The following is a 13,843-nucleotide window of genomic DNA, read 5'->3' on the forward strand; positions in this document are numbered from 1 at the left end:
GGTCCTGTGTTCTTGTGTATTGTGAAGTGTTCCATGTTTCCTGTTTTAGTTTGTAGTTGCCTTCCCTTGTGTTTGATCCCAGTTTTGCTTCCTGCCTTAGTTTCCCTCCTCTGTGATTACCCTCACTAGTTTCACCTGTGTCTTGTTACCCACACCTGTCTCTCCTTGTCTAATCACTTCTTGTGTATTTCGGTTCTGTGTTTCTCCCGGTCCTTTGTCAGTTCGTCAGATGTCTTCCCTGCTGTTACTCCTTCTTGATACTCCTCGTGCCTTTCCTCGTGCTCCTTGTGGATTTTGCTTTGGTTCTTGGACTTTGAGTTTGATTCCTGGATTTGATTTTAAGTAGGTGCTTTTGCTTGTTTGATTAAATCTTTTTGTTTATCTGCATTTTGGGTCCTCCCTTTTGAGTTTTTCCTGCAATCTGACAATCTGGCTAGGCAGCTCACTAGATATATAGATAGCCAGCTAGCCAGCTAATTAGATTAATAGCTAGATAGATAGATAGAAGTAGGTAGGTCTGTAAAATTGTAGGTTAGCTACTCATAAATATGTGCTATGTAAGAATATGTTATTGTGAAGTGTTATATTTAAAGTTTTATAGTCTGGTTGTGTCTTAAAATGGGAACCAGTATTGCTACAATCTGCTGTTTCTATCTTAGGGAATGCTGAACTCCCCTCTGCAAAAATAATTATCTTTTTAGGTAGCCCTCCAGTAAAGACACATTGACCCTGGAGCTACCAAGCTCATTTTAGATCAAAGACTGCAACGCAACAAGTCCATGTTAGAATGTTACTTGAACGATTGCAGCTGTGTGAACTGGGCTGTTTCAGCTTACATCAGGATTCAGTATGTCATATTAAAAACAGGTTGAGGAATTTAAGTCTTGATTTGATAGGCTGATCAGGCCAACAAAAAGTAGAAATTTCATGCTGTGAAAAAGGCCCTTACAAATTTGTTCTTGCCAAAAGATCAGTGTAAAAATATTATGCAAATATAATTTTGACAGACTCAGAGCATACAGAGCCTCACACCCCTCCTGAGATCGTTGACGCCCCCTTTAGGTTGGGAACCAGTATTCTAAAAGATAACACACCTCTCTTCTGAAAGGACATTATTTTATTTTTAGAGAAAGAAAACACTCAAAAAATTTACACAGTTGCACGATATTTACACAAAACATAAACCAGGTACGTTACCTAATGACATATCTAGATAGGTCTGTTTTCAAGTCTTTCTTCTTCCTTTTGTCAGAGCTGAAGTTTGAGTGATACCAAAGTGTTCTTGTTGCTTCAGGGCTTTTTTTCCTTCTTCCTGGTAAGTGCCAGGGTAAGTGAGTTTTCATCCTTATGCTAACCATGTTTGCTGTAGCTAATATCTGACTAGGGTTTACTTGTTAGGACAGGCTGTTGAGTGTATGGTGTTAGCAAGTACTGTGTTTAGTGACAAGACGAGGTAGTACGCTAACATCTCCTTGTCACGCTCGGTGTCAGTGATATTTCTTATCTCATGAGAGTCCATGTTGAAAGAGTTGTTTACACCTGCAGCCTCAGACAGGAATACACTTTACAAGTTTATTTTTCACCACTTACATTAATTGAAACCTCATACATCGCCATGCTGATCTGGAACAGCTAAAATAAGCTGCAGATGCATTTTCCAGATCTTAAAAAGAAGTGATATGTATATGTGTGCTCTTTCAACCCACGTGTTAAGTGTTTCAGAGAGTGTGCGTGGATATTTGTGTGTGTGTGCTGCAGCTTAGTGGGTGTGAGATGGCTATCTGGGGCCATACATCAGGCCTGGTGTGGCAGTGGGCCTGTGTAATTATCAGGTCTCAATGGGACGCTGTGTTATTTTTGCCCAGGGTGAGATGCTTATCTGGCCCTGTCAGCAGCCACCTGGATGGATGAGGCTGGCTCCTCAGAGCGCCGGCTCACCTTCCCACCGAGCCAAAGACAAACTGGCCAACTTCTCTCAGACAGGCCAAAGATACTACCTGTGCTAGCATACAGGAAAAATCAGCTCTAAAAATAGAGTGAGAGCCATGGCTGTAACTGATGATTGCATTTAGATTCATTCACCAAACAGACTAAATTCAGATTTACACCTCAGCTAACTGACATTAATCTGACATGCCAGTTGGACTGTTTCACATATCCATTGCATAGGATATGTCTCTCATTCATCTGGGTAACTGCTCTCTGAAAGTGTTTGGGAAGGGCAAAACTTTTCAAAAAAAACTTTTGGAGGATGATTGGAGGAGTGTTCTGTCTCGTCCATGACAAGCCAACCAGAGCGATGGAGCATATGACTTAATAGAGTGAAGTAGCCATGGCAGCTGCTGACTATTGCTAATAGGTGTTCAGACTCATGACAAAGCTGGTGGGTGAAGAGAAAAAGAGACATCTTTTCTGCAAGGAAAAGCTTTCAGTACAGTGTTAATAAAGGCATGTTGTCCAGTTCTAATGAATCTGCTGCTGTAGCTACAGCCAAGCTAATTATGTAACAGCCATTGTTTAAAGGCTTACAGTACAACTAAACCCAACCTGTAACTATTGTAAAACTCATGTTTTGCTCTACTTTTGGCTCTGGCATCTTTTCCATCAAGAAAAGCCTTCAGTGCAGTTATTTGCTCTTATTTCTAACAAAGAAATGTGGTCCAGCTCTGATAAAGCTGCTGCTGTCTGTTTGCTAGGGGCACTTGAGGCACATCACATTATGCAATGCAACCCTGCGGCACCGCTGTGCTTTGGGCTTAAGGCCTGCAGTGTGAACATAACCTTTGACACATATAGCCAGATGAAGTAGACTTGAGGAGTCTTGTACTGTGCTAGGAGGCTATAGCTGTGCTCCTTTAACAGCTTTTCACCCTCATTTTGTGAAAACATGCTTTTAATATGAGAACAGACTCACTTTAATGTGAACCACAGAAGCTGGCCATCATTTGAGAGCCAGTTTCCCTCTGTTTTTTTTTTTTTTTACAGTAATAAAGCTAAACTGGTACCAAATAAAGAGCTGTTTGGGAGCCAAAGACAAACTCTTATTACTGAGCTAGGTCAAATGATCTGGATTTCCAAAGACAGAGAGATTTCCCTTCAATACAAGACGTACATTGGCGGTGGAAACGTAAAGGTTTACTATGACAACAGCCTGTAACTAAATATACTGAATCAAATCATACTGCTTGGTGGAAATGGACCTTAAAATTATTGTCTAATCCACGTCTCTGTGAGCTTTGAAAACTTTTGCCTGAATGTGTCACTGCTTTCTGGGCAAAGGTAGCTTAAGATTTATTCATTTATTTATTCATTTCTTCCATAAAGAGAACAACATTTTGGCATTTGATAGCTTTTCTATGCAGAAGTCACTTCCTGACCCCCATGTGGAGTTACATGATGCCATCTGCAAACTATCTATTCCTGTGAATGCTGACTCAGCAATCTCAGTGTAGGATCTGCTGCTTTTCTTCTGTACACTTTTATTGTTGTACGTCTTCTACATAATTCAACCGATTTATACTGTTCAAACATCAAAAGGTTGAGCTCCATTAGAACAACAGTGCTTTGGCTTTTAACACTGATATCATTCAAACTTTTTGTTTTTAGTCTGTTTCCCTGTATTTACTATTTTCCTGCAAATCTAACCCATTCTAATGAATGTAGCAATGTTTAAATGTCCCATTTTCACACTTTTTCAGCCTCATTCAAACCCTTTACTCTTCCATACATTCACATAGAAGTTTAGGCAATGCTTTAGAGCAGTGGTTCCCACCTTTTTTTACTTATTCATACCTAAGAAAAGCCAAAGCTGGAAACATTAAGCTTCACTTTTAACTGTTTTCATTGACATATCCCAACAGGCCTACATTAATTATAAATACACAAACTGTCTAATGGCTTATTAGGGCCACTCTAAGCTAATATTGAAGGAAAATCTACAATTTTAAGGTTGAAAAAGCTGTAAATTTCCTTGAACTAATACTTTGAATTTTTGATATTATAAAGATTGTGTGGAAGAAAACTGAACAGGAAGTAATTTTCTTTACATAAGTCCTGCAGTTGAGCGCCTTATTATGGTTTCTTGTAAATCTGTGACTTTACAATGATGTAAATTTATAACTTTAAAAAAAATGACATCTTTGAGTCTGCGGTGTCAGAATTAACAGCGTCTAAAACTCAGAAATTTTCAAGGAAAAGATCTGTTTATTTTTTATCTTTCAGGTTGGCTCTAATATGCCATCGTATATTCTCTCTAATCATGATTTTAAAACAATATATGCATGTCTAATTTTGACATCAGAGCAGACAGGGCACTGCACCCCCCAAAGATCCTTTGCGCCCCCCAAGGGGTGCCCAGACCCCAGGTTGGGAACCATTGCTTTAGAAGTTTTAACAGAGTTTCTGACTGTTTAAGATTATTTCAGCTGGGACACTGGGTCTTGAGAGCATGGATCATAAAACAGTCAGAAGAGCAAAGTGAAACCATTGATTCCAAAATTCTCTTTGCACTGAAGTTGATCAATATGAGAGCTAATTGACGGATCAGAATTGAGCCAAAAATCGAGATATTTAAAAATTAACTTTATGTGGAGGAGTGGAATCTTTACATATGAATACAACAGGGATGGGGATGGATTTGAGTTTTCCTCTGGTGCTGTCTAACCTTAATTATGACTTAGTTTTTTGAGCTGTAGTTTATTGGTAAAAGCCAGTCCTGAAAATGTTGGAGTCATACTGTAGTGAAGCTTTTACTCACAGCAGTAATTGAAATAATGTGTGGGTGAATTCCTCCTCAAATCAGTATGAGTTTAATGCTAATTGGCAGAAAGCAAGCTGCATTTTCAACTCTAAATGCTGATAATGTGGCTCCATATTATGTGGCACAGAGGTGCCCATTTTATAGCCAAGCTCTATGGTAGCATACCACCAAATTGTTTTATTTTTCCTGTGTGGTATTAAATAAATTTTCGTTCCAGTGGAAACTGTAAAAAGTGTGATAAATGAAGCCTGAAGCAGCATAAATCTTCCTCATCAGCCTCTAACTGCAGCCCTGCCTGTGTGGGTGATCACTGTTGTTTATGAACCGTTGCACAGCGATAGCGCAGAAGTGTATTCTGCTGCCGGCCTATTTTCATTTTTCATCACCGAGTGTCTTTGTTGGGCTTTATGCAAACGCTGTGGTAATTTAGGAAGTGCTCTGAAATGAATCTGCTGCTAAGCTCCGTGAGGCATCTTTTACTGGATCACACAAACAGAGAAACACAAAGAGGATGCATTTTAAATGCACAGACACAAATATACAAAAACACAGGCACAGCAAACAGACAGCATCTGTATGCACTGAGCTGGAGCCCACTGTGCCTCTGGGCCATTTCCTATTATTTTTTCCCCCTGCGGCACAGAGCCGAACATGAATTTATTTGGTCCAATGATCAAAAGATTAAAAGCACTAAGCCTTGTGTGAGTTTGGGACATGGTATCGGTCTGTGCACAATTTAAGAGCCAGGAAAGCTTAAGGAAACTGCAGGATATTTTAAGCGAAGAAAAAAGAGGAACATTGTTTGATATTTGGTCTGCTGGTGGCGCATGGGCTTGATACATCTCTCAGCACCAACACAGTGGCCTTTTATGACCAGCCTTATCCTCCACCAAAGCCCTTTCCTGCAACACTTCTGCCAGCCAGAGCTGCAAAGGTTACTCTCATTATGTAGTACATGGGTTTTGAAATAAACTAGTCCCCTGTGCACCTCCAAACACAGATGTTTTGTTGAACGTGGCTCACAGTGAATACTGGAATTCAAGGAGGAGAGGAAAAAGAATGCTGAGATTCTAGCTCTATTGGCAGAGAGCTTTAAAAACAAAGAAAATCTGTTGTTTTTCACAGATTTTTACTGTATGCATGTTAACATTTTGAGCAAGTTTTACTTCTCTTACAAATACTGAAAAGTTATGTTGGATCCTTGTGATTCAGTTAAAGAAAAAACTTAATTTTTCCATCTCTGAAGCATGTTCTTACTGACATGATGGCTCACCTACAGCTTGTAATTGTCAGCTGGTCAGTGGCATGGCAGATTGATGCTGCCTGGGCTCAGTCTTGCTCATTAAATTGACTGGCAGATGAGAAAGCTAGGGGATATCAAACCCAAGAAACAAAATAGAGCTCAAAATCAGAATAACACTTTGTCATAAATGGGATGTCTGAAAGTTGAAGTTGGCCATAAAGGTTCAGGAACCTTGGGGTGGTTGGGGAATAAAAGTGAAGGACTATGCTTACCACAGAATGTGAGCTGTATTCAACACTACAGCTTTTATTATAGTATATAACTCCAGCCAAGCAATGCATCCTCATTGTTGTAACTGTAAGCAAATGCAATTTAATGAAATGCCATGGTTAACTGAGCAAGACATCAGTATGCGGATGAAAGTCAGAGTCTTTTGGTCCTTGGTTCTTCTGGTCTTACTACACTCTTGTAAGGCCTGGTTGTTGACTGATGCCCGACTGGACTCCCTTGTGACGACTTCTCTTTGGTGCATTTTTAGGCAACACTGTGTGCCTAATCCTGACGTACTCAGTAGAGGGAAGATGTGAAAGGTCAACTGCTAGATATGGGCTTTTATGGGCACCTAGCTCCCAGGCCTGATCCAGCTCACCGCATACTGGAGGATGGCCATCAGGAGGCTGGAGCAGTACAGGACCAAGGCTGATGCAGTGAAGTGCACTTATCTGACCTGACCTAAAAGCAATTACTTCTGTATTCAATTGCATTTTATAAAATTGTAGCACTGCTGGTCAGTCAAACTTACTCTTATCTTTTTGTCTGAACCTTTAGTCGCTGTAGGGCTCAAGGGTTCATTTACTTCTGTATCATATGTTAATTTTTAACTCAAAAAGAGAACATGTGGCATAGAATTTTTCCCCAAGAAACAGAACTAACTTTCTAACAAAAGTCAAGCTTTACCTGGAGACAGAAAACTCCAACAATGCATCATTTTTTTTTTATAAATAACACTTTCCTTGGAACTTCCCTGTAAAGCAGTTCTGTTGCAGCAACCTGTTTCACTTACACTCAAATTCCATACACTCTATCTGAGCAGCAATTTACACACAAAGTGCACCTCAGAGCAAATTGCTGTTGTTTTAGCCAATGGTTGCAATTCCACAGCAGGCCCATCTCTGGCTCATGTGTTAAGGGCTTTACTCTACTTGAGATACATACCAAGTCTGTTTTTATCGGAGGCTGCTGCCAAAACACAAACCTGACACACCAGATAGACAGTTTCATATGTCAACTAAACAGGATATATTTCACATTTATCTGGGAAAGCTCTCATACACAGCATTTGGGACTTTTAATACTTTTCAAAAATTTCTCTGAATGTGATTGGATGCATGTTCTGTCTCTCACATTTATAAAGGGCCAATCACAGAGACAAGAAAAAATGAGGTAGTAGGCATGTGCAGCTCTGGTAGTAACCTGAGCTGAACAGACAGGCGTTGCCATTGTTTATAGACAGTGGGGCTTGTTGGTGGATAAAACTCATTATGGGGCTGGTCAGGAGAAGTGCGAAGAGAAGCTTTCAATGGGACTCTTTGCTTGTTTTAATAAAGAAATGTGGCCCAGTTCTGATAAAACTGCCGCTATACTAGAGCTACGTCCGAGTTAATCACTATGGCAGCCGTTATACCGTACATAACAGCTACCGCTGACTAAACCTGTTCTGTAGTTATCCCTAACTCTTACTGAAGCAGGACAGAAGAAGAGCAAAAACACCTTTGCCGTCATGAAAACCTTTCAGTGCTGCTTGATGCTACTTTGATAAATAAATGTAAAAATGCTACAGCCATCGCTATCAGCAAACCAAACCGTACAGGTAGCTACCACCTAGAACCAAAAAGAAACACAAATATCATTAAAGATTTTAACGATATTCATAATAATGATGGACGAGCAAATCAGCTTCATAAAGGCGAAGTCATCTGTTGTTTTCATGCTATTTCTGCAGAACTCGTAGATCTCCTGTGATCTCGTCACTAGTTGAGCAGGGCCATGCTCTGCTGTGCATTGCTGCAGGCACTCATTAATTAAACCAATGTTTGAAATAATAATTTAGCCAATGGCCTGTATTAATAGCAATGTTTTTCAGTGTTTGTCTAACACATGACTTCTTCTGCCCAGTATGTCTCTGATCTACAGTTAGGTGTGCTAGATGACTATTAATTTGAATGGATGCCAAAGATGAACAATGGCAACTGATAGATATTAATACCATGCCATGGCTGATGTTTGTCGACAGGGCTGATAATGGCTGATATGAAGTATAACCAAGTCTACCTGCAGTTCAAAATGTCCATTTTCATCTGTAGACATGCAGTCATCTCTTCTATTTTATAGACTTGATTGAGCCTTAACATCCATCGGGCTGTTGGTAGTATTTTTGTCTGTCCAACTCACACTTCCCTTTCTTTGCAACCATGACTCATCATTCCCTAAGAGAAGGTATTAATACTTTAATAGGTCGGTACTACCTCTTGCTTTCACATCCCCTTACTTTGCTGCACCTGAATTAAAGTTCAGCTTAGAGTTCAGACAGAGCACAGCTAATTTTAGCTGCAGGATGAGTGCAGACAAAGTCAATGGTATGAAATAAATAGATGTTCATTGACCTGGAGCAGCATGGAGGCACTAGTTAAAAATGTTCAGACTTCAGTGAGAAGGGAGGAAGCTTTCATGACTGTGAATCAGCAACAGAAGACAGGAATAAGACAAGAGAGTCTAGAAGGACTTTCAGAGAAAGAGCAGGAGTTTCTGCTTCAAACAGCATTGCTTGCCTGCTGATGTTCAGAGGTGGAACATTTGTCATGTTTATCTCTGCTGTTTAGCATGCTAAGTTCAGGAGCTGCATCTTTGATAGTCTGTGTATTCTCTAAAGCTCCTGTGAGTATTTTAATGATCATGAAACAGACTGAAAGTAAAACTGAAGACTCTATGTGACATCAGAAAGACAAAGGAGACCATACAGCAGTTTTTCCACAATGGATTGTGCATTTGCCTATAGAAAAACAAAGCGGTTAATGTGTAGAGAAGCTACGACAGCCATGATTTATGTTGCTCTTTTCATATCTAAGGGAAGGCAGTTGAAAGTAGCCACTCAGATGAGACAATGCTAGTGACGCTGTGATGTGTCAGCCCTCTGGTATGAAGTCAAAGGACAGCAAGTTTGGTATTCAGATCATTGTATGACATGTGTACATGTGTGACATGACATCATGGTCGGTATATTGGATTAGAAAACATCCTCTGATTGTTATGGATAATAAGAATTTCCCAGGTAATACTAATCCCCTCCACATAAATCAAACTACTGCTTATGAAAACATTTCCTGCTTTTTCATTTTTCACTAAAAGCATTTAAGTGGCAAAATACAAGTTGCTTTTTATTTTGAAGGGACATTAGACTACTCTGAGGTGTCTAGGATTAGTAATTAACTGCTCATTAAAATGTATCCAGGCTACAAACAGGACAGAACATTTTCTGTGTTTTTTGACAGCAGATTCCTTCGAAATATGTCGTCAGGGGGAAGTTTTATTCAGTTTGTAGTGAAAGAAAAAGCTGCTATGTGCAACTGCAATCAAGCTGCAGCATAATCTTTACTTTTTTAGGGGTTTAAAATAAATTCCCAGTAAATATTGAGGACATTTCCAGAGATGGCACAAGCCAGAGACTGGTCTTTTGAAACCGGGACTGTCCGCAGGAATCAGGGATGTCACTGTAGTCTTCCCCCAGTTTCTCTCCCTATATTACCTGTTTCTCTTCAGCTGTCCTTTCCCAAAAAGGCAAAAAAAAAAAAAAAAAAGAAAAACTCAAAAAATAATCTTTAAAAACACAAAAATCTGACTATGGGACAGCTCCAGCACCAGCGTTATGACAGAGGACAAACAGAGGGGGACAGACTTCTTGGCTGCTTTCACATTGGGCTCGATTTATTCAAACTGCTGCGTGGTGCAGTTCCATGTCACCATGGCAACCAACTGGGTCATAACCTGAGTGAACATTGTTTGTTTTATCCTGGCATAAAAGTCCATCCTGCCACCATGAATGATTTAAAATCACTTTTTACAATCACTTTTCATATCTACATGCAGCTCAGATGATTACATGGGTTCACGCTGAGCAGATACAGCGGTTTTTAACGTGACAGATTTTTATTGCCTTTGCATTTTATCTTACTGACTTACCGACTTATTGACTTGATTCTGACGATGTCCACCCTTTATTGAGGATAAATGTGAACAAACTGCTGCATTGTGGAAGGAAGTTTAGTTTTTATGATGATGTCATGTAGCTGATGTGACACTCTGTCCAGTATCCAGGGATGGTTGCATTCCAATGTCATCCGAACCGTGCCAGAGTCCACTTTAATCGCGCCAAGACCACATCCCCAAGTGGGCCTGGGCCCAGTGGCACAGTTCGTTTGCATTCACACTGACCTAAAGGAACTGGACTTTGGGCTCTAGTGCACTCAGATCCAGGACCAGGCCCCTAGTGTGAAAGCCACCTAAATCACTGAAACTGCTGTTTGAGTTTATCATTGCAAGCTATCTGCTCTATTTGGTTGATAACCACATCATTACATGCACATGAATGGAGGAGGAACATTGTTTTTCAAATGAGGTGATCAACACACACATCCTCTTCTCTCTCTGTAGCTTTACTGTCTATTAAACTGGCTATTTGGCATGCATGGTGGTCGTGATGTTTTAGTTTTACTTGTGCATTTTTGTGTGCAGCTTACATGGAAGTATGAATAAAGACAACACTTCACTTTTCTGATGTTGGGGTTAATCTAAGAAAAGTCATGTTAAAAGAGTGTAATTTAGGGGAGTTTTCTCTTCTGTTGAAATCAGGGGTGGTTAATTTTGACCAAAGTTAAGAGAATAGTTGATATCATGTATTAACTCTTTTGTCAACTTATCTGCCATATTACTCTGCAGCAACATACATTTTACACGTGTAAAAGAGAAAAAAATGAGGCTTGAGCCTAGCCACACCCAGGCTCCATCAGTAGTCATGGGGTTTATCTTCAGAGAATTTTCCAGCTAAATGATAAAATGTGGAAGACAAAGTCATGCAAATACATTATCAAATAATAGTAAATCCTCACCTGGCACCTGCTGACTGAAATAAGTAATCATGCTTGTTTATTGTTGGACAACATTCCTCCTTTAGTTTAAAGTGTAGATTTAATTGTCCTGCGTCTTTGAGGAGCACTTCTCATAAGCCTCAGCCACAAATTCAGTTTAGTTGTGATGAGCAGCACAAAGCATTCGGAGATGGTATCAGCACTTTGTTTAATCTTCTAAGTGTCAGAAATTAATCCTTCTTCTTTAGCACACAAACATCTCATCATGAAAGCCATTACAGAAGTATTACAGCAACAGTCGAAAGAGCTTAGTGTGAATCTTTTACTTCAGAGCTCATTTAATCCACTTTATTTGATTGATGAGAAACATCTGCTGCCAAATACATATCTTTACAAGTGTTTTGAAGACTCTGGCATTATATCAACAAAACAAGGAAATAAGTCAAACTTGGTTCATGTTCAGGCTTTTGTCACTCAATTACTGCCACATACATTGTTTGTGTATCCTCTTCTTTGTTGTGTAATTGAGACGGACTGCGTGCTGCAGTGACACTCAGTATTGTTGCATTTCTTTGCTTTTAACCAGTCCATTAGGCCCAGATAACCTCTGCCTGCTGGACCCTAGCATCTTAAAACCCTGTGACCCCGCCCTTGACCTTTGCCCCGACCCTCTTCCACTCCAAGACCCCCTCCCAGTCCAAGAAGAAACCAGTGAGAGGATGCGGGTGCCTCGGAGGAAGCTCTGGTTACTGGAGCATGTGGATTCATTAACAAATATCTGTCTGTTTGCTGCAGTAATGAGTGAGGCTGCAATTTAAAGTTGGATGAACAGCCGCGTGGAATCCAAACTGGTCGGACGGGCTGCTGGTGTCAATCACAAGAGGAGGTTCACCAGAAGGGCACCTCCAGCCTACCTGCCTCCGTCAGCACCAACAGACAGGCTTGGATAGTCATGGGTGAGGGTGCTCCATGTAAACTAGTCTGCTAAACCCTTCAACATTAAAGACAGGGCATGGAGGGGCAGACATGGGGTTCTAACACCCCCTACTGGTCAGGGATGGTAACTTTTAAAACATGAATATAACATTAGTTTACCTCTACCAAAATAAAAGCACCATTTTATTACTCATAAGAAATAATTTCTTATTTATTTTTAATCTGGTTATGGATTTTTTATTCAGCCAGAAAATCACATTGAAATTAAATATGTAATTTTGCATGAGACACATGGCCAAGGTAGCAGCCATAAAAAAAATTCCCAGAACCCAGAAAAAATCCCAGAAAAAATCACGAGAATATCCCAATTAAAACATGCTTTCAAAAAAAAAAAAAAAAAAAAAAAAAAAAAATAATATATTTATTGATTTGTTTGTGATTTATTATATAATTTTTAAATGGACTTAAATTTGGTTTTTATAACTTTATATTATTTCACAAATACTGTCAAATTCTGATTTTATTTCCCATCTGTTGTTGTTCTCGGAAGCATTTTGGGCCACATATTTATGTATAAAATAAAGAAATTTGTAAGAAAATAAAGCTGAGTTTAAAAGAAACAGCTAGGTGCCTCTTTTACCCCATTTGTTGACACACATACATCTAAAAGAATAAAATGTCATTAAAAAATGTCATAAAATATTTCAAGACTTTTTTATTTTAATGTTGATGCTAACAGCTTACAACTCAGGAAAATCTAAAGAACACAATCTCAGAATATTAGAATATCACTAAACATCAGGCTAAAAAAGATGTATAATACAGAAATGTCAACCTTCTGGAAATGATGCTCATTTGTGCACTCAGTAATTGGTTGGAGCTCCTTTAGCTCAAATTATTGCATTGAAATGACATGGCATGGGGCGATCAGTCTGTGGCACAGCTGGGGTGTTATGACACCCAGGTTCCTCTGATGGCAGCGTTCATCTTGTCTATATTGTTGAGTCTGGTGTTTCTCATCTTCCTCTTCTCATTTGCCCAGCGATCTTCTATGGGGTTCAGGTCAGTATCAAGCACAGTACTACCCGGGTCAGCAAACCAGTTTCTGGTAGTTCTGGCTTCACTGTGGACAGGTGCCAAGTCCTGAAATCAGTATCTCCATAAAGCTCCTCAGCATGATGGAAGCATGAAGGTCTCTAAAATCTCCTGGTAGACAGCTGATAGCATTGTGTCTGGACTTGATAAGGCTCAGTGGATCAAAAGCAGCAGATGACATGGCACCCCCACAGTGGAAACTGAAAACACTGGACTTCAAGCACCTTACATTCTGTGCCTCTCTGATCTTCCCCCAGACTCTGGGACCTTGATTTCCTAATGCAATTCAAAATGTAGTTTCATCAGGACTTTGGGCCTCTAAGTAACAGCTCACTGGTTCAGGTGAAAGCTCATGGTGTTGTCTATAGTTCAGGATTGGCTGGACACCAAGAACACAACACTTGTAGCCCATTTCCTGGTCCCATCTGTGTGGTAGTTCATGATCCACTGACCTCAGGCTCAGTCCGCTCCTTTTGAAGCTTCTCAGAGCTCTTGAATCTGCTTTAGGTGACAATCCTCTGAAGGCTGAGATCATCCCTGTTGCTTGTGCACCTTTTCTTTCCACACTTTTCCTTCCAGTCAGCTTTCCATGAATATGCTTTGATACAGCCTCTGAGAACAGCCTGCCCTTTCAGCAGTGAACTTCTGTGGCTTACCCTCCTTGTGAAG

At 40.0% G+C, this 13,843-nt stretch overlaps 1 long non-coding RNA gene across 1 annotated transcript; it reads left to right on the forward strand.

Annotated features, from left to right (window-relative positions):
- The first annotated feature begins 253 nt into the window (after nucleotides 1-253).
- Nucleotides 254-12,135, forward strand: LOC121510540. The gene is made up of 3 exons (XR_005991953.1): nucleotides 254-342; nucleotides 1,253-1,315; nucleotides 11,730-12,135. It is a non-coding gene; the product is annotated as an uncharacterized LOC121510540 (long non-coding RNA).
- The last annotated feature ends 1,708 nt before the right edge of the window (nucleotides 12,136-13,843 follow it).

The sequence above is a fragment of the Cheilinus undulatus genome, linkage group 5, assembly GCF_018320785.1.
Source record: "Cheilinus undulatus linkage group 5, ASM1832078v1, whole genome shotgun sequence".
NCBI lineage: Eukaryota > Metazoa > Chordata > Actinopteri > Labriformes > Labridae > Cheilinus > Cheilinus undulatus.